This window comes from Rousettus aegyptiacus, unplaced genomic scaffold, assembly GCF_014176215.1.
Source record: "Rousettus aegyptiacus isolate mRouAeg1 unplaced genomic scaffold, mRouAeg1.p scaffold_m13_p_4, whole genome shotgun sequence".
Classification (NCBI taxonomy): Eukaryota; Metazoa; Chordata; class Mammalia; order Chiroptera; family Pteropodidae; genus Rousettus; species Rousettus aegyptiacus.
In genome coordinates this window covers 18,137,193-18,158,192 of record NW_023416307.1, presented here as the reverse complement: position 1 = coordinate 18,158,192, position 21,000 = coordinate 18,137,193, and the positions used below count along the sequence as shown (strand labels likewise).

General features: G+C 35.3%; 1 protein-coding gene across 2 annotated transcripts in view; it reads right to left on the bottom strand.

The window, feature by feature from the left end:
* MBNL1 (muscleblind like splicing regulator 1) overlaps positions 1 to 19,659 on the bottom strand; it is a 190,525-nt gene extending 170,866 nt beyond the window's left edge. Inside the window, exon 1 of one of the 2 annotated variants that reach the window (XM_036218714.1) lies at positions 19,556 to 19,659. The gene's annotated coding sequence lies outside the window, so the exon portion shown is untranslated. The remainder of the gene's footprint in view (positions 1 to 19,555) is intronic. The other variant, XM_036218745.1, reaches the window with a different exon arrangement.
* Positions 19,660 to 21,000: the final 1,341 nt, after the last annotated feature.

Here is a 21,000-nt window from a genome sequence, read left to right as displayed (position 1 = left end):
CATTGCAAGATAATGTCATAACTGAGACCCAAATTCAGGTCCCCTGCTTTTTATTTAGTCCATGTTATAGAAGCTATTGGAAGGCAATGAAGAGTTGGAAACACTACTGTATGGAGAATCCATTATAAGTAAATGTAATAAATGTTTCTCCATTAAACTGCCCAGCAAGGGAGTAAGGGCCTTCTTCCTGGAGTTAAACTTGTTCAGTATCTGAATAAACATACATAATAGAATTACAGAAATTTAGTTTACTTTCAAGGATCTTTATATATTTCACATACCAAAGTAAGTTTTCAAAATTATACCCCGTATTTAAATACATATAATATATATTCTATATTCTATTATATATGTGTGTAGTACAGAGGGTTCCTGACTTAACAATGGTTTGACTTAGGATTTTTCCACTTTACTGTAGTGCAAATGCAATTTACTTTCGGTGGAAACTGCACTTTGAATTTCGAATTTTGATCTTTTCCCAGGTGAGCGATATGTAGTACAAGATATGTAGTGCTCTCTGTGATGCTGAGCAGCCCAAACACAGGCTAATTAAGTGTTCTTAGTATGTTTAAGGTAGGCTAGACTAAGCTACGATGTTTGCTAGGTTAGATGTATTAAATGCATTTTTGACTTACAACATTTTTAACGCGATGGATTTATTGGGGTGAAACCCCATCTTAAGTCAAGGAGTAGCTATATGTTACATAATACAACTAATTATATATACAGTCTATACTGCATAATATAACATACTGTATATATAATATATACCACTTAACTTATAAATCACATAAATGTGAATACAATATAAATCAATGTATTTATCTTAAAATGCTAAATCATCAATATAATTATTCTGGCATTTGGCAATAGAGAACTAGAAAACAAATACATTTCAAAATTAAAAGTTTAGAACCATAGAATTTTAGTAGAGAAGGTAATATTAGAGACCATCTAGCTCTGTTCCCTTGTTGAATCGGAGAACATTCATTGTATAAGTAAATTCATTGTGACAGAACAGAACTGGCATTAATGTCTTCTGACTCTCTCAGGGCTTTTATTTTCATTTGTTTTTCTTAAAGACACTGGACAACAAAAACTCTAATATAGGCATAATGATAGCTCAAGTGTAATGCAAAGAGCCACTTTAGACTTCCAGTATAGTTTTTTCTTCCTCTATATTTTCCTTCATGTTTTTCCTTTCTTATTTTATTCTTTCCACTTTTCCATCCTTCCTTCCTTCTTTCCAGATAGAAAACAATTTTCACACAATGTCTCTATTCATTTCACCAATGTTTATTGAGCCTCCACCATGGTAAGTCCTGTCCCATTGCCTCAAGGAGTTTACAGTCTGCTAGGGGGAGATAGCCACTAAAAAGAAGGAGGAGGAGGAGGAGGAGGAGGAGGAGGAGGAGGAGGAGGAGGAGGAGGAGGAGGAGAAGAAATATAAAGACAAAGGTAAATATAGAAGGCAATTTCAGATGGAAATAAAAGAAAGTAGGTTAAGGGGTGAGAAGGGGAGGTCATGTCTAAACAGGATGGATCAAGAATTGAGGTGGTCAGAGATAAGCATTTCTCAAGGATGTGAAGAATATCTGGGGATGGACCGTTTAAAGCCCTGGGAACCCCAGGTCTGAAGCCTTGAATCCTGAGCTTGGAAATTCAATGGTGAATAAAAACAGAATACCTAACTTCGAGGCTCTCACAGTCAAGCAAGAGAAACGATAAATCTTAATCAAATAAATCACATTCAAAATGTAAAACTACAACCATGATAATTTAGGTCATTGGGGACCATTGAAGTGTTTGGTTATAGTAGAGGTGGAGGTGGAGGTGGGGGATGGCATAGGTTCCAGATTTGCTTTTTATGAGAACTAAATTATTCTTTACTGCAATGTGGGGGCTAATGGTCTAATCTCAGAACCGAATGCAGAAAGTGCCCCAGAAGAGAGGGCCCTGGTAAAAGGGCATGGGGCAGGAAATGGCTGAAGGCCTGGCAGAAGAAAGTGCTTTGGTTGAAGACCTTTAGAAGAGAGATACAGGAAACATTAGAATCTTTCATCTCAGTGCTGAAGAGAATTCAGAAAATGATCACCTGCATGCCTTGAAGGACACGAAATACGTGGCATGATGTTTATGAAATTTATTTTTTTCCTAAAAGTCAACGCAGTAGAGAAAATTCAAAATTACTGAAGACAGAATATATTTATAAAAATCAGCAGTGATTCCATTTCCTAGAGAAAGTTACTGGTAACATTACAGTTTATATCCTTCCGGGCACTTCTCAACATAATTTTTTACATAGTTGATAGTGTACCACATATGCGATTTTGTGTTCTGTAGTTTTTCTCCAATTAGTCCCATAATATAATTTTATAAAGCAAATAACATTCCCCATGTTATTCATTATAATCCTTATTTATCAGAGGTAATGAAGACTGAAAAATTGACCCTTGACCAAAATCTCGCAGCTTATGAGCAGTCAGGCCTCCTGCCCCCACAGTTCAGCGTATCACAGCCTGTATCCCAGATCCTCAATTAATGTATCTAATGCGTAATATATTTTTAAACACTCTACCTGGGATACAGATATGTCTTTTAATATGAATTGTCGTGATGGAAAAGAAAATATACAAGAATGGTCCCCAATTAATAAAAAAAACACAAAAATAAATATGAAACAGGTAATCAGAAGGTCAAAGAGAACATATTACCTATGCATGCTTACATATATATACATGTAATATTGTGAAACACTTTCTACCATGTCATAAAATCATGTGTCGTGGCTTAGCCCAGAATCCCCTTTTAATCTTTTAAAAATAGCATCTAATGGGCCTAAAAGTATTTTATGTACTGTAATCCAAACATTTCTACATATTAACTCTGTTCCATGTAGAATAAAAGCAACTGAAAAATATGGCCATTGCCTTACTTGTTCCTAAATGCAAACATTTTTTTTTGAAAATACCAGTAACAAAGTTAATCCCCCTCCAAATGTTTACTGTATCTATCTACTCATTTCACTTTTGAAGTTCCTTTCTCCTGGCTTCTGTGATATTCTGCATCCATCTCTCTTTTCATTCCATTGGTAGGTGAGTTCTCTCTCTCTCTCTCTCTCTCTCTCTCAATCTTTTGTTAGAGCCTCTTATTTTTTCTTACCTCTCTATTTCCCCAAATTACCTTCAGACCATGTGTCAAGAGATTGCCCTAAAGGGACTTTTGAATAAGAACTTTTGTCACAGTAATAAATGACAGGAGCTTCATATACACACCTTTTTCTCCTTTTTCTCCCTCTTTGCCTTGCCCGGGGTGTAGCAACTGTGCAAAACAGTCCAAAACTAATTCTAATATCTTAACATAGGCATTGCTCCTTTATTCATTTAACAAATATTTATTGAGTACTGACTATGTGCCAAGGGTCGTGCTTGGCACTAGGGATACAGAAATTATTCAGACTTCTTCAAGGAGCTCAGACTCTAGTAGGTGGGGACAGATGTGAAGAAAACGCACACGCACGCACACACATTTGAAAAAGAGTGTAGCAAATGAAACAATTCAATTAAATTCAACAAACTCAGTGCTCACAGGTGCCAAGCAGATGGCAAGGGGTCGAGGGGTGGGCCAGGTCTTGCTCATCACAGACACCCCACCCCCGCCCCGCCAAGCAGCTGGCAAGCGGTAAAATTACCTGGCACATGTTAAATGCTTCAGGGCAGAAGGACACGGAAAAGTCATGAAGGGCCATTAGACAAACAAGATCATACAAACTCTTTAAACAAATCATTGCCCTAACAACATGAGGAGAAAGTTTGTTTTTATTATTTTTTTGTGGTGCTGTCAGCCTCCCAAGTGTCAAGTCCAGTTTCAGACCCTGGCCTCCCAGGCAGCAGACTTCCCGCCCGCCCTCCTGAGTCCCAGACTGGCCTTGCAACTCTCTCTTTGCTTCCTCAGACCTTCAATGACAAATCCTCAACTAGGTGATAGGAGATTATCTGATTAAAGTCATTCACACTAAAGCGAGAATGAGGCTTAATCCTTCAAAAGTGTTTGCTTTGACAAAGGATAGCCTGTGAACCCTAATGAAGCACTAATTGGCAGAACTTGGAGGGCTCTGTGGAAGGATCTGCTTCTCACCTTCCCAGACGCCCCACCTCCCTTTCCCTCCCTTTCTGCTGCCCCTCCTGAAATACAAGAAGGGAAGCTGGTGAATTCAGAAATGTTAAGGACTCTAATTACACACACTATCTCTTTGACCCCTCATAACAGGTGTATGAGTTGGTATTTACAAGCCCCTCCTAGAAATGAGGAGAGTAAAATCAGAACAGGAGTTCTTGACTTTGCCCACATTTTGAATCAATTAAATCGGAATTTCTGGAAGTGGTACCCAAACATTGACATAAATTCATATATACGTATATGAATACATATATAAAGATATAGATATAGATATAGATATAGATATATCATCTTTTTTGGAAGTTCTCCAGATAATTTCAACGTGCAGCCAGGGTTTACTGCCACTGAACTAGAGTTTAGGAAGTGAAATTACACAGACTCAGTTGCAATCCATTGACCTGCTCCATTTTCTCTCTATGGCAAACAAAGTTTATTTGGCTCAACAGAAACAGTGTTCTCTGCAGGAAACTGTGTCTCAAATAGAGTTAGGTTTGGGGAGCTAAAGGGGTATTGTAGGCAACTGAAATATGTTTCACTTTATACCAGGTAAGCCTCAGTAGCCTGTGGGCTTAAAAACAAACTAGACCAACAGTCAAGCCCACATAGAGGATAATTCTACATATTTTATAATGCTTAGGTTGATGTTTGCTTAAAACTCTTTACTCTGTCTCTTCCAAAGAAGTTGTGATCAAGAGTGCCCCTGAGGCTGACGTCAAGACCTGAGAGCCAAGAGTGCCGTGGGCCCCTTCCCTTTGGATTTATGTACATTATACTATAGAATATATGTGTGTTATAGAATATATATGTACATATATATGTATATTTGTTATATATATGACTTTTTGTTGAGAAAAAGTTTTTTGCAAACTTCAATATGCTCTATAAATTCATTGAACAAATTAATATAGTTAAATCATAAATACAAATAAATGAATAGGACATTTCTCATTCGTATCTCATTTGCAGGTAATGTTAGAAATCTTAATTTCTGGTCCTTGTGAACGTTCAATCAGTATAAATGACCCACCTGGCCACACCTGTCTGAATCTGAATGTTCATTTTTCTGCCATAGGCTTTGCAATGACAACGGCTGACAGGACCTGATCCTAATCTAGACTTCTCAGTAATAAATATATTTTTATGTAATGTTGAACATTCTTTTCCCTTTTCAAACTTTTTTGGTAATAGGTCACCTGTAACTATTGCATTTTCACTGTATTTTTGCTACCAACTTTCCTATCCAGTTGTCACAAATAGTCACTGAGCACCTGGCATAATTCCAGCCTTTTGTATCTGAGGCTATAGTGTGAGTAAAACTAGACCTCGATCCTCTTGAAATTTACCATCCAGCAGGGACAATAGATATGAAACAGTAGATAATTATAGTCAATTAAGTAAATAATATAAATGTGCAAAATATAGAGAAAGGAAGGAATGAAAATGTCAACAGGCGAATCCAAACTCAAAAGATAGGCAGTTATCATTATTTTTATGATCTCCTCTGTTACTTACTGCATCCAAATGTCTAGAATTACAGCTATATGAAAGCCATCACAGCACTTAAATCACACATCTACACTGCCTAATGTCCTCCTCATTTGTAAGACAGAATTCTATTACCGGTGGCCTAAAGTAGCAACTTTCTTTCTGTTAAGATGCAAAGTATCCACCACACAGCTTTTGAGGGCAAAGTCTGAAGAAATCTATGACTGATTATTACTATGCCACCCTTGCTGGTGTGTGTGTGTGTGTGTGTGTGTGTGTGTGTGTGTGTGTGTGTGGGTGTGTGTGTGTGTGTGTTTGCTTTCATTTATTTCCTGGGTTCAATCTTTCAAGGCTCTGACAGCTACAGACAAAGCCAGCTTCTCTCTCATACTTTCGAACAGTATAGCATGTCAGCTTATGAATCAACATAAAAATCCAATTGTGTTATCTTTTGTTTTGTCAAAGGTAAAGGTTCTTTTTTTAAATCTTTGTTCCTTGACATAAAATTATTATTTTTTCTGTTCCTGGATATTAAAGGTTATATGTGCTTATTTCGAATCATGTATCAAGTGCCTTTAATAGGAGTTTATTAATTGTGTTCAAGTGCCATTGTAAAGCTGTTTATGCCTGACTACTCTAGACTAGCAATAGAGCTGTAGTCTATAACTCCTGCCCACAGCTTACTCCCATGCATAGTGTAACTTGCTTCTACAGCTTCAAGACGCCCACGTACCTGCGAAAGCACTTTCCTACCTGTCATTTAGTCACCACAATTAAGTAAAGAAAAAGTTAACTGCATAGAAGAGGCTGGCCACTCTGAGCCCCTCTTTTCATGAAGTCATTCTTCTCTAAAGGTACAGTCTAAATTACAGACTTAGCCAGAATACTTTTTCCACTTCGTGAAGTTTTTGAGGTCTGTTTATTCTTACACAGCTGTGATAGGTCTATCCTGAAAGAAGCTGCGAATAATTTGTCAGGGTCCCTAAATACTGAGAACTCTACATGGGCCCTGAAAGATGTTAACTTTGTTAGTTTAGACCTGAACTTGTGAAAAAGTGTACGTTTGACACCAAATATCTAATTTATACCAGGCAGCCACATTAATTATTAGGAAAAGAGAGCATATGAATGATATTGGTTACAATTTTGGGTTTTTCCTTATCATAATGAAAGAAGAAGCCAACGCCAGTAAAAGGAAGACATTGTCTACTTTGGAGTTCTTGGCAACGGGTATATACATGCTAAATAGGACACATGGGCCACCCTTCATGTTAAGAGTCATGGCTGCTGCAACCTTGCTTTTCTGCCTGTGCTGTTGGCTGCTCTTGGCAATAAGGCATATTAACTGCCCCCCCCCCCCCGCCCAGTGCCCAGCACGGTGCAATGGCCTGTGTAGGTAGCACACTTTTTAGAAGAATTGGGTTAAAAAACAAGAGGGTATTATTTCAAAGGCTGCTCTTTTGCCCATAGCTTTGGCTCCTGCAGAGAAAAAGACAGTTGTTGGAGTCTGTTATTAGCTATAAGATTCTAGACACTCTCTCTAAGTCTCAGTTTCCTGTGAACTTAAAATGTCTGCCTTATAAAACTCTGGTGATGAATGACACCACAAAAATTAACGTAGGTCAGGCCTTTGATAAATGATAACTAATTCTATTATTTAACATAGATAGTAATAATGAATTTAAAAATCCAGAATATTTAAAAAATAAAGTTAAATTTCAGGCGTTTTTAAAATATGAGGATTAAAATCAAATTACAGCTATTTAAGAAATGTACAGCTACCCTTTGCAAGATAAGAAGCAGATCCTCTTATAGTGTTTAGAAACAGACAGGTAGGATGTAATTAAAAGGGAATCCACGATATTCCTAGAATGATAAATGGGCTCTTCAGAAACATCACTATGCATCGGCCAGTGTACAGCTTTCTCTTGTCCAATTTTCCCCACCCACTTGACAAGGAAACACATGAGAAGGACAAGCTAAGCTAAGCAAATGACACCTACCACACTTTATAGAAGAGTAGATGGTGTACAGTTGCATGGGAGCCATTTCCTTCAGAGACATATGTGAATTTTTTTTTTTTAACCCAGTCAGAACATTGCTATAGGATAAAAATTTAATTGTCTACTACTTCTTTTAAGTAATACAAGTCAAGAGATCCTTCCAGGCATAGCTTCTTTTTTTTTTTTTTTTCAGCTTTTACTTTTACCTCCCTGAAAAATTCAACTTCATCAGAACAAACACATTCAGAACTATAAGAGAGAGAGAGAGAGAAAAAAAAAAAAAGATTATGTGTTGCTAAGTACTATTTAGTAACAAACGCTTGGGCCATGAGAATGATGACATCACTTACAGAAAGAGGAACATTTACACTTTTGAAAGAGATGCCTTTCCAACCAGAGGAACAAAGCCAAATAAGGAAGGAGGAGAAGCCAACTGGCTCTGGAGAAGCATCCTCAGCAGCCAATTCTAGAGGATGATCATCAGCTCCTAGTTAACTAAATGGAGTCACATCTCAAGGCCATGTGCTCTTTCTACATTCCCCTCTTGAATCTAGTTCCTGTCAACAAATGATACTACTATTATGGCAGAAAACCTGCTATTCTCATATTTTCAATAGATATACCATGTGGTTAATCTCCCCATCTATGTAAGCAGCAGGACAGGCAGTGGCTTCATGTTTCAGGAGTGTTTTCTAATATTTATAGATTGCAGATATTTATGCATTTATTCTCTCATGCACATGCACTTGGAAACCATACACCACCCTTTACTTTGCAATAATATGATAATATGATGAGTTATTATACCTACATATTTACATAATAGAATAAAATGCATCACTTAAATAGCACATAAAGTCATCTGGACTCCTCCATGCTTCCCAATACCCATAGCATAATGCTTTTCTATCTGGGTGTTGTCATGAACTCTCAAAAATTAGGTTCTGGCTCCTACAATATAATGTCTGCCTACCTTGAGGAAATTACAGCTGTGTTCCTCTCCTCTCCAATGGATGCACTGCCGTCCTTCTAGCACATGCAGTCATTGTCAGCTCTTAACCAAACCAGAAATAGAAGAAGCCATGCTAGTTGTCATTAACTTCTTAAATACAGGGAGAGACCATTTGTTCTTGTGGTCCCTAACTAGTAGATGTTGACATTGTTTACTCAATAATAATAATAATAAAATATGTTCATTTTGGTAAGTTATTTCATATTCCATTCCCAAATCACACTCAACTTCCCAACTTGCCTGCCCTCCCACTTCCTGCAAAGTTATGTCCAACTAACTCTGGGATTTAAAAGGTAATAGTTGGGTCATTTAGATCTCTTGGGATAATAAAAAAAGAAAATCAGAGAAAATTTATAATTATTGCAGAAAAAGCAGAGTAAGTTACCACTATTTAAAAGAGAAACATGTTGATGTCACAAGGGCCCCTATTGTCATCAGCACTGAGACAAAGAAACATCTATTGTCTCTGGAGATTGGAAAACAGCCTTTTCTCTACTCTTTACTGCTTCATATCCATGCCTGATGACCTCACTTGCCAGACATCAGACTATCTATTTTCAGTGGCCATTATTAGAGTCAACTATTCTGGAGTAATATTACTAAAAATTTTTAAGTTAACAAATTTAAATAATATCTGAGTCCTTTTCACTTTTGTCAAACCCACATAATGGACATGAAAAAGCAAGAAAACATAGTTAACCTCTGAAGGTAAACTCAGCTTATCTGAAATTTATCTAAATATAATAATTTATCTTCAAGGAAAGTTTTTGACTTATGTAGTAATTCCTGCTTCTCTTTAAACAGCAGTTTTCCCTAGCCTGTGTTAAACACAGATAGTGAATGCATTCCTCTCACCAATCCGTACATGCACATGCACTTGCAAATATTAGCTCACAATGTAAAACTTCTTTTCCTTGGCCTACGACATAGGTGACCTGGCTCTCTGTCATCCCCAGCTCCATCTCTCACTACCTTCTGAGAACTGGACTGCTCATTGCTGCTTCTCACATATGCCAAGCTCAATCTGGCCTCTGCACTTGCCCATCATTCTTCCTGGCCCTCTCTTCCTAGAGTCCTCTGCAAGGTACTCTCCACTTTCTCATCATTTAGGTCTTAGCTTAAAATATTTACCCTTTCGGAGAGGCCACCTAGAGAGGACAGCCAGGTAGAGAAGTCTCCCTCTTCTGTCTCTTTATCCTACTTAGTTGAATTTTCTTCATGCTGCTATCATAGCCTGAAATTCCCTTTTTAAAAATTTACTTCTTTACTAGTTTACTCATTGTCTTTCCTCACTAGACTGAAGTTCAGCTCCTAGAGGAGAGAACCTTGGTCTTGTCCCTCACTGTTTCCTCAGCATCTAGATCAGTGCTCAGTGCAAATGCACTTCAAAACGAAAACAGGCTTCTCACAAGAATTAACATCCTCTCCTCACACAACTGACTTCCTGAGAAGAACCACAAAGTGAGAGTCACTAAATGAGTCCTGTGGTAAGACTGTAAAATAGAAAGAAAGAAAAAAAAGTGGTTCGATATAAAATTTATGTTATATTAAAATGTTTTTTTTCAATTCTTTGAACTTTTCTGAAATTTTCTGAAAATTTGTTATCTCAACTCTTCTTTACTGGATGAAAATTTTTGATAGTTCAACTTTAAAGAAGCCTCTCCCAGGGAGCCTTGCACCATCACTGCACCTGGAAGTATAACTCTCAGCTACTATAGTGCCTCAGGTGATCTCTTATATTTTTCATATTGTGGCTGAAAATCCAATTCTTTTATTATTTTTCCTACTAGAGTGTAAGATTTCTGAGGCAGGGGCTGCACCATGTAATCTATAAAGTCTTGACTATATCTAAACCACAGCTTTGTCTACCTTGCTTCTCCATAAATCAGTAGAGGCAGTATAATAATACGGTAAATATTCAGCTTAGAGAAGGGCACACCTGGATCAGTTTTGTGACCATTATCAAGTTACCTTTCTCTCTTTGAACCTCTTTTTTTTTCCCCCTTAAACCTGGAAAATAGTAATAATAGTACTTATTTCACAGGGTTAGTGAGGGTATTAAATGTTAATCATGTGAAGCACCTGACATACAATGCTATTTAAAAATAGTACTAAAAACTTGTACTAAAAAATGATATGTAATAGTACTAAAAACTGATACTAAGAAATATAATTAAAAAGTTATTATTAGTATTATCATTATTATCATCATCACAATCATCTTTTCTATATAGAGCCTAATAATCTCAAGAACTAAGTCATGCGTTTATAACCTTAAACTTGATATGTTGGTGCAAAAGAAATAGTTTCCCTAGAGTAGCTTTATAATCCTCTTCAAGACCCAAAATGGAAGCGTGAATTAATTGCAAAACAATATGTGAACTATATGCAGAGCCATGAGGCCAGCACAGGCAGATGGTTAATCAGAAAAAGGATTCTGAAAGGAGATTGCTCTTCCATCTGGCTTGAGGAAAGCAATGAACCCTAACTGGCAAAGCAGGGTGGGCACATGTTTTTCTTGGTGGTGAGGGCAGGGCAGAACAAGGGCAAAGGCAGTGGAAGAACAATGCAGAGCAACCGCCCCTCAGGGTTCTAAGAGATTAACAGCAGCCACCGTGAACTCATCTCTTTTTAGCTTAGTGGTAAAGAGCCAACACAGAAAAAAAGAGAACTTCTCGGTCTATTTGTTATTGCAAGGGACCACTTTTTTGTTTCAGTTCCTTTCACTCAATGTTAACAGAAGACTCTCCACCTGACAATTGCATGGTAGTTTAGAGCACTACCATGACCACGGCCTCCTCTAGACAATCTTGGGAAGTAGCTGTTTTTGTTTGTTTGTTTGTTTGTTTGTTTGTTATGCCTATTTTAGTGTATGAGAGGCTCAGAAATGCTGAAGCCTTTGACTTCATCATCATTTATTTTAATACCTACTATGTTTCACGCAGTGTCCCAGCTGCTGAGGATGTAGCATAAACCAGATAGACCAAATCCCTGCCTTCATGGAACTTACATTTTAGTGGGATAAACATAATAAATAATTGAATAAAGAAATAAAGATGAAAATTTTATGTAGTATTAAGTACTCTCAAGAAAATCAAAATGGGGCAAAAAGATAGAGCGTGTGTTAGAGACACTCTAATAAAATATGTAGCTGGTCATGAAAGACATCCCTTTGGAGGAACATTTGAGCAGAGATCTGAACAAAAGATTGTGTCACAGTAACACGTGTGGGAAGCACATCCGGGAAAAGAGAGGGAAAAGCATGTGGAGAGTCCCTGAGTCATAATGAGGTTAGGATATCCTAGGGGCAAAGTGAGGAGATGAGCCAGAGCATACTGAATGAAGGGATGAGAGATAAGGTATGAGGGAGGAGATGTAGGTGGACGCCAAGATATGTAAACTCTAGTGAGGAATCCCAATTAAAATAGAAAGCCATTGAAAATTTTTGAAATGGAGTCACATCATTTGATTTACATTTTTAAATGTTGTTCTGGCAGGGATGCAAGAGTAGGAAAAGGTAAATTTCTGAGGAAGCTTGAAACAGAACAGAGATGTCTAGAACAGAAATTACAGTGTTATGTAGCTAGTCAGACATGAGTGACAGGGGAACAAAGGAATAGAGGCTCAGCCTAGAGACCACCCAAAGAACAACCTGTTGGCAGTTAGAGAACCACTCCTACATCTCAGGAGACAAAGGACTGGAGGGCCATAATTTATAACTGGTTTAATCCAGCCCCAGATGCATGCACATAAGGCACTACCATAATCTATCCACAACCTCAGCCTCATTCTACCATCATTATAATACCATGTTAATGCCCCGAAGTTCATGACTTTAATTATAACAGACTGAATTCTGGGTAAGCACATGCGCACTAGGCAGAGAGATATGTGACAGCCACGTGTCAATCAAAATTACCTCTTATGCCAATCACCTAGGAATGCCTTTGTAACCACCCATCGTGGCCCCTAATATGATACAGACCTTCCGACTTCTGTGTTGTTATGGCCTTCTCTTCCCTGTTGTAGCCCGCTCCCCACGGGGTGCATATTTTCTTTCTCTCACGGCTAGCCATTCATTTTCTACCTCAAATGGTGCCTTCAATAAAACTTCTTCTAAATCTCGTTGACCTGTGATTCTTTGCTTGTCAGCAGAGAAGAACCGAGGAAAAACGCCGATTGCACTTCTGCATCATTATCCTCCCCCATGTTGACACCTCAGTGGTGACAACAGTGTCTCACACTGCGCTCAGGATGGTACAAGGGGTGACCCTGGTCAGCTTTGGGATATCTTTTAGAAAAATATATTGACAAACTTACTAGTAAGTAGGGTGTAGGTGAGGGAAAGAAAGAAATCAATGATGGCTTTGACCTAGATAAGTGGGTATAAGATGGTGCCAATTATTGACCAAAAATAGTGGGGGCAGAGCAGAGAAGGGTACCAGTGCTGAGTTTTATTTTGGACAGGTTGACTTTGACATGCCTTTTAATATCTGCATGAAGTTTAATAATCCCTTTGAGGTATGAGTCCAGAAGTTGGCAGAAATTTAAGGATGTTTGTATGGATTTTTTTTTTTAATTTAAAGTTATGGGACTAGATATCTGGAGAAAGAAAAGAAGTAACTTGCCCAAGACCTACAATCAATAAGTGACAGAATGGAAATTGAAAATGAATCTTTTGACAAGGGCCCACTTTCTCTCGCTACCACAAATATTAACATGTATTCAGAGTTACAACTACTGGAGTAGAATATGGAAGAGCTTTAGGGGCAGGAACATTCTAGTATCACTTATATAAAAGGGTGAGAACTTTTTCCAATGCTTATGGACTATAGAAATTCACGGTTGTTTCTTTCCTTACTTTCCTTATCTAATTATTTTTCTGTAAGCGTGATGGTATATGCACATTTAATTTAAAAAAAAAAAAAGAGACCTCTGGAATAAATTCATAAGATTGACCAAGTACTATGGATGTCTACTGTCTTATCTGAAATTGCCATTTTTTTGGAATGCCCAAGAGGATAATTGACTTCAGACTAAACACAGATTGAATCGAATAAGGATATAAAGATAAAGTTTCAGCCAATAACTCAGACAGCTATTTCTGAACCGTATCATAACATTTGAATTAAGCCTTATGAGGTTTGTTTAATTGAAATGGCTGGAACAAGTAGCACTTTATACCAATGGCTTAAGAAAAAAAAAAAAGATTAAAGTAAATCAATTAAAAAATAAATTTAAACCAATAAGAATGCAAAGGGGACGAAAACACTAAAACTAGAAACAAGCTGAAACAAATGAACTTACCAGTATTTCAAATGAATACTATGATAATCCTGAATGGAAAGAAGAGGGAGGTAGGGAGATAGGAAGAAAGATAGAGTGGAAGGGAGGGAGATAGGGAAGGAGGAAAAGGAAGGAAGAATTCATTTAAGTAACTTACAAACACAGTTTTGAGTGAGGTTTGGGTATGTGTGGGGAAAAGTACATATAAACTTTGCATTTTTTTCCAGCAGGTTTATTTATTGCAGTGGTTTGGGTAAACTCATTCAGAAATTATTTTAAATATATTATAGAATTGAGCAAATGAGTAAGCATGATGACATTAGGATCTGGGGCTCACACTGTGGAAGAAGGAGCCCACAAATATGGAATAGGGGAGTGCAAGAAAGAGCCTTGTGGGGATGGACCGAAATTGGAAGTATCGGATGAACTCTTGCTCTCCAAAATATGTCTGTAGATATAAATGTTTTTATGTATGCACACATATGCATTTGTGTATGTTATTTGTAAGTTTGTGTTTTTCTACATGTATATACATTAATATATTTCTGCAGGAAGGAATAAGAAGTAAAAATACTCCAGTGTCAGTGAGTATATCTGACAGCCAGATTTTAGCATCTAACACTATTCCCCACTAAAAGAAATGAGAAATGAATGATTCCAGGAGTGAAACAGAATAGGTACCAGATCGACCTAGAATATCTTTTTATGCCTAAAAGTAGCAAAATGCTTACTAATATGATGGGGGCGGGCCACAAAGATGTAGAAGCCAGATGAAATGGCCCCTTTTGTCAAATGTGGACACTTTGAGCACCAAAATAATTAAAGCAGTAATGAATTATAAACCCCTGAACAGACAGAAATTCAGGAGTTCATATCAGTAACATATAGATATATACACTAATAAATAAATGGGGGAGCAGAAAGTGGTTTTTTGTTTTGTTTTGTTTTTGTTTTTGTTTTTGTTTTTTTGCTTATAGTGGAATTCGAAAGACAGACACAAATGTAAAGGGGAGTGCTGGAGTTAGAATACCGTCATTTAGTAACCAGTATAGCAAAGAGTGCCTCAAAGGAGAACATTAATTATTTTTTCATGAGCAGCCATCACTACAAAATGGAGAAATCAGGCAACACCTTGACGAGGCAACCCAAATTAGTATCACCAATGTGGACAGATGAGCATCATGTGGCTCTAGGTATGATAGAGTGAGTGGAAAAACATCAGCTATACAGTATTCTAGCAGAAAACGCATATCCACCATCTAATCAAGAGGAAATGTTCAAATACAAAATGAGGAACATTCTGTTAAAAAGTACAAAAGAAAAAGGAGTTGGTGAATTGACTGTACTCATTCAAAGTTTTCAATTTCATAAAAGACAAAGAAATTATGTGGAAATTTTCCAGATTAAAGGAGGCTAAAGAGATATTGCCACTAAATATGATACTTAACTCTAACTGGATCTTTTTGTGTAGGAGAAAATATTATCGAAGGTATTATTAGATGAATAGTAGAATTAGAATATGGATAAATCTTAGATAAAAGTGTCATATCCATGTAAATTTATGAAGTAGATAATTGTATGTAACCACTATGTAGGGGACTACCTCTATTTTTAGTAATAACACACTAAAGTTAAGGGCCATGTTGTTTATAACTTACCCTAAAGTAGTTCAGGAAAAAATCATAGAGATAGAAAGACATAGATAAGAAGGAATAAGAGCAAATTATAAAGCAAGTGGGGTGGACAAAAATTAAGATCAGGCAAATTTTGGTAAGGGTATATGGAAAACTCATTACATAATTTTTTCATTTTATAACTTTTTTGAGCTTGAAATCATTTTTAAATAAAAAATTTTAAAAAGTGAATGAAGTATAACAAGTGTTTCTAGTGAGTACTTAAAAAAATCCATTGCCATCAAGTATATGACTATTCCACTCAGAAAACAGCCTAATTGCATGGAGAATTTTTTTTGCCTCTTCTCTAGTTCAGATCTGCTCAAGAGAGAAAAAGAATAAAAGCATTTGCTTAAATTTCTTTCCTTATGAAAAGTGAAAATAAATTGAACTAAAGTACACTTAAAGAAAAATTCTACTAATTTTATTCTTTTTTTCAAAATGGGAACAAACTGGTGATGTTTTTCAGGATTATATTACTATTTATATTGTTGCCAAATTTTGAGAGTATGATAATCTGTACATATATAAAAATTAAGTTAATGAGAAAATATCTATAAAGTGGAATAATAATAATTATTCCATGAACTAGTACTATTTCATGGAGCAACAACAGTAGGCTAACTTAATTTCTGATCTACTTTCTATGGTTCCAATATTAATGAATGGTTTTAATGCCATTTTTTAAAAATGTGGATTTAAAAATATATATTTAATGTTTTCTTCAATAATATTGAAAATTTAAAAACTATTTCCTGTACATGCATAGAATGATGAAAAAATAAAGCTGGAAGGAATTTACAAAACACCAATTATAAGTTCCCAGTCTTAGTTCATGATAAAATAATAAAAAATATCAATAATGTTATGTGTTGGAAATATAACAATAATGGTCAAACAACAAATAATTTACATTCTAAAGATTTTAAAAAACAGTGTTTTTACTTTCTAAGTACAGATGTATAAATAAGACTGTATTCAATGTATCTGTACATGGAAATATGCAGAAATGTCAAAGTACTTCATTTATTTTTTATATTGGCAGAAATTATTTCTTATATGGAAATGAGATACATATTCTATTTTACAGGATGCATGTTTTACTACAGTGTATATTTTTTGAAAACAAAAATTAATTTAACACATATATTTTTATTAATATAATAAATATGAATAACCTACATATGACACTTATTTAGAAGTCACATCCACTAAAAATAAATAGCTCAATGAATGTAGGTGGACACAAATTTACTTTTAAAAGGCAAGAAGACCCACACTATCCAGATTTAGAGGGTTTTTGTTTCTGCACCCAAACCATAATTTTTCTTTCAGGCAAAAAACTTTCTTTCAGGCAAAAAACTTTCTTGTCTTTATTTTTATAAATAAGAATATGGCCAAGAGACAAGCAAACCAAACAAGCAACTGTTTCAATGTTTCAAAATTTCTCTTGAAAGTCCAGTCATTTATGTCAAAAACAAATAGATTCGTTGCGAAGTGAAAATATTATTTGAACGTTAGTATATTTGCTGAGGTGGGATAGAGCCCTTTATAACCGGATCTTTCTCTTCGACAGGTGGTTGGCTTTGGGAAATTCAATCTGTGAAGTGGGAGACACCATACACTGTGAGATTAGCTGCACAGCCCTGGATATCAATAGTTTGGCAGATTCCCAGCAAGGTTACCCACATGTCACCAGTCAATCATGTCTTATTAAGAAAGATATAAAATTTTACAATCCTGTACAGCAGGCATCCAGTTTCAACTCTTATTAGATTCAATGAAATTTTATGTCTTAGATAGTGTTTCACATGAATGTAATTTTAATGAAACATAGTAAAATATACGTACATAATCCAAAAGTCAAATTTTATGTTTCCCAGCAAGAAACTATTTACAATATTTTATCTAATTTCACTTTAAAACTTTGGATTTGGGTGCTTTTTCTTACTACAGTGTGCGAAATAAAAAGTCTATGCAATGCGTCCTGCTGTTCTAATAATGACAAGAATGTCGTCTTCAGCCATCTGTATGTCTCACGGAAACTCAGTCTAAAAGCCGCTAATATTTTCTGTAAGTACAATTTTCTGAAAGACAGAACAAATTCTAAACTTGTTTCCCACAATCTAGAACTAGGCTATTCCTTTAGAAACTTTCATAATTCTCAACAACAATAACAACAACACATCTGTCTTGCTAGTAAGATGGCATTTTCTTTGGCCGTTATTTGCTTTGGCCTTTATTTGCTGCTCCGAATTATGGTGGTGATCAATTAAGATTGTAATTTTCTTGGGCTATGTTTTCTCTTGGTTGTTATCAGTTATTCATGTAATGCCACACTATGTACAACCCACCCGCAAGCACTTATTATTTCATGGTATCAAAATATCTCATACTTAAAATTCTGGACATTTAAAAATACTTTCATTATTTTTTCTTAAAGACAGGGCATTAGGTATTATTAACATAATCCAGTTCTGTTGGACGGAGTTGTGTTTAATTAGTGTGTGATATATAAGGATGAGGATACACAATTTTAGTGCATTTCTCACAACTATCAACTTAATTTTGAAATGTCGATCGAGTTAAGGATGTCAAACTTGGGTTAACGGTTCATTTCCTGAATTTATAACACCAGTAATCTGCTTTCCTTCTCCCTATAATCTCTTGTTATAGCACCTTGCATCAAAACAGTTAAAACTATTTTCTAGGTAAAGTAATAGAATCAGTACGACAGCATTGTTCACCAAAAGTAATAAAAATTACATTTATTATTTGATGGAACAATGAAAATTTTCTTTATTTTGGAAGCCATGATATTATTCTAGTTAAAATCACAAACCAAATTACATAAGCATTCAAATATATTACTTGGAATATTTACCTTGCCAAATCTCGCACAGTAAATGTTTGATGTATGTCACCTTCTCAAAATAAGTTCTTAGTGTTAAACTATTCAAAATTCCATACATATATCAACAGAAGAGTGCACTTATTGCATTCGTCTTGAAAAAAATGTATTAAATGCTGTAATGCTTATACCAAAGTGTAAAGAAACCAATTGTTTTTAAAAGAAAGATTAAAAATTGCTATACAATAAATACAGTTGTATTAAATAGTTAATACAATTACTCTAGATTGACACTATCAAGAACAAAATTTCTGTTGGATTTAGATTATTTTAGCATTTCACTAATGAGATCAGTTTCTGCTTAATTGGCTCTCCAATTATGGTTTGAATGGTCTTTGTTTTAGTTTCTGCTCTGTTTTAAGCATTATAATTGTAAATTAATATTATTTTAAAAAGGCAAATCTCTAAAATTAGATTTACTTATCTTATTTAGATTTTCAAACCATATTATCTATACTACAAATCGCTTTTTCTATAGTATTTAGTATAGTGCAATGATGTGAAAAATAATACTGAAATGTCACATTTTAAAAAAACAATATATTTTTGCAGTGCATAAAAACAAATGCAAGCTTGTCTTTCCTGGATAACATCCAACTAATAATATGCAAAATTAACCAAAGAATATATGTAGGAGAATTTACAAATGTTAGCAAAAAAGTTGAGCTAGGGGGAGAAAAAAGTTTGTTTATTATTAGTTCAAAAGTTCTTTCAGTATTAAATTATATGCAAAATTATGAAAAAAAGAGAATGTTTTACTCTGCAGTTAAAATAATTTGAGATCAAGAACTTTAAAAATCTGCAGCTTTTTAAAAGGTTGTATGTGAAGATAAGACTATACATTTTCTAAACTTGTTCATTTAAAATATTGACTACTTACTTGAAAGAGGTATCAGATTTATCTAATCTACTTTGTAATCCAGCCAGCATTTAAACTGTTGCTCTATAATAAGTTGTTAGCATCAAATAATAAAATGAAAAACAGCAAGTAATGCTTTCTTCTTACCTCTGTGAATTTGCAGTTGCTCGCTAAGCTGCTTAAATAGTTGAGTGATACTACCAGCACCCCAAAGAACTCTGTTCTCTCCTCGAGACTCTTCTCAAGTCACATTTTTTTTTTTTTAACTCTGAAAAAGGAGGAAGTTGTGAAACACCAGAGTCATTATGCTTTATAAATGTTATGGAAATGGAAAATTATTCATGAAGCTTAGAGTTGGAATCACCGTAACAGGCTTTAATTTGTATAGGTACATATATAACTAATGAATACACATATTTATATATGTAAGGAAATTTTAGAAAAGTTATTGAAATCTATTCTTAATTAAGTAATGCTCATTTACATAAGGAAACATCTTCTGTGTAACTGAATGATTATCATAGAAAAACAGAAAATACTGCTCTATTGGGAAGAAAACTGTCAAGCTGATACACAAGGAATAAGCTTGCTTTAATGAGGTTGATTAACTTAAAGTCTTTGGAGTATGACTTAAATGTTAATCTGACTACGGACATCTTGTAAAAAGAAAAAAAATTACTTTAGTAAACAGGCATATTCCTGGAATCTGGGTAGCGGTTTTTTACAAGTCTTAAACTTCCTTTCTCATGAGTAGTTGCCTGTTACATATAGATAAAGCATTGCAAAACTGAAACTGTTACTTATCCATGTGCTATGGTCTCTCTCTCAACTTCAGCTGCAAGAATAAAAAACAGGTGCAGATCCTGCTATGCTGTACTTTTAACTGGCTGCATTTCTATCAATTCGAAGCCTTAAATGAAAATATTTATGGGACAGTAGGGACAATGGTTGAAATAGGACATAAAAAGAGTTGATGAAAGCACATGCTATTGCCAACCTCAAATAAAAGGAAATACTCATATACTTCTCCCTAGTTACTGCATAATAGAAGCAAATGGGTAGCTGCAATTTATATGTGGCAGTCCCTCCCATCCTCCCTTGCTCCTTGGGGAAGAGGAAGAAGGTGGATTGCAAGAATAACTTAATGATTATGCAAACTTCTACACACTGCAAGAACTACTTTCTGGACTTTAGAAAGCAGCTTGCTCTCAGGGTATCACTCTCTGCTTTCTACTTAACCCTATTTTCAAAAAGACAATACAATGTATTAGGGATGATTGAAAACAGAAACATTTTCCATTTCACCTAAGCTCATACTTAATGTGAATTTGCAGAAAGTGAAAATAACGAACACACGATACTAAGAAAGCTGTCCCAGCCCTCTGACAAAAAAAAAAAAAAAAAAAACATTCAAACAAAAAACCCACCAGTATATCACCAATATAAAATTTGATTTGAATTCTTTAGTGGTACTTTTTTAAAAAATCCTTGAAGAAAAAGTTATTGATGTGATTAATTGATTGCTAAGATTTTAAGTGTTTTGAGAAATTTTTAAATATTATTGTATTTGAGTATTACTGTAAAATGGACAC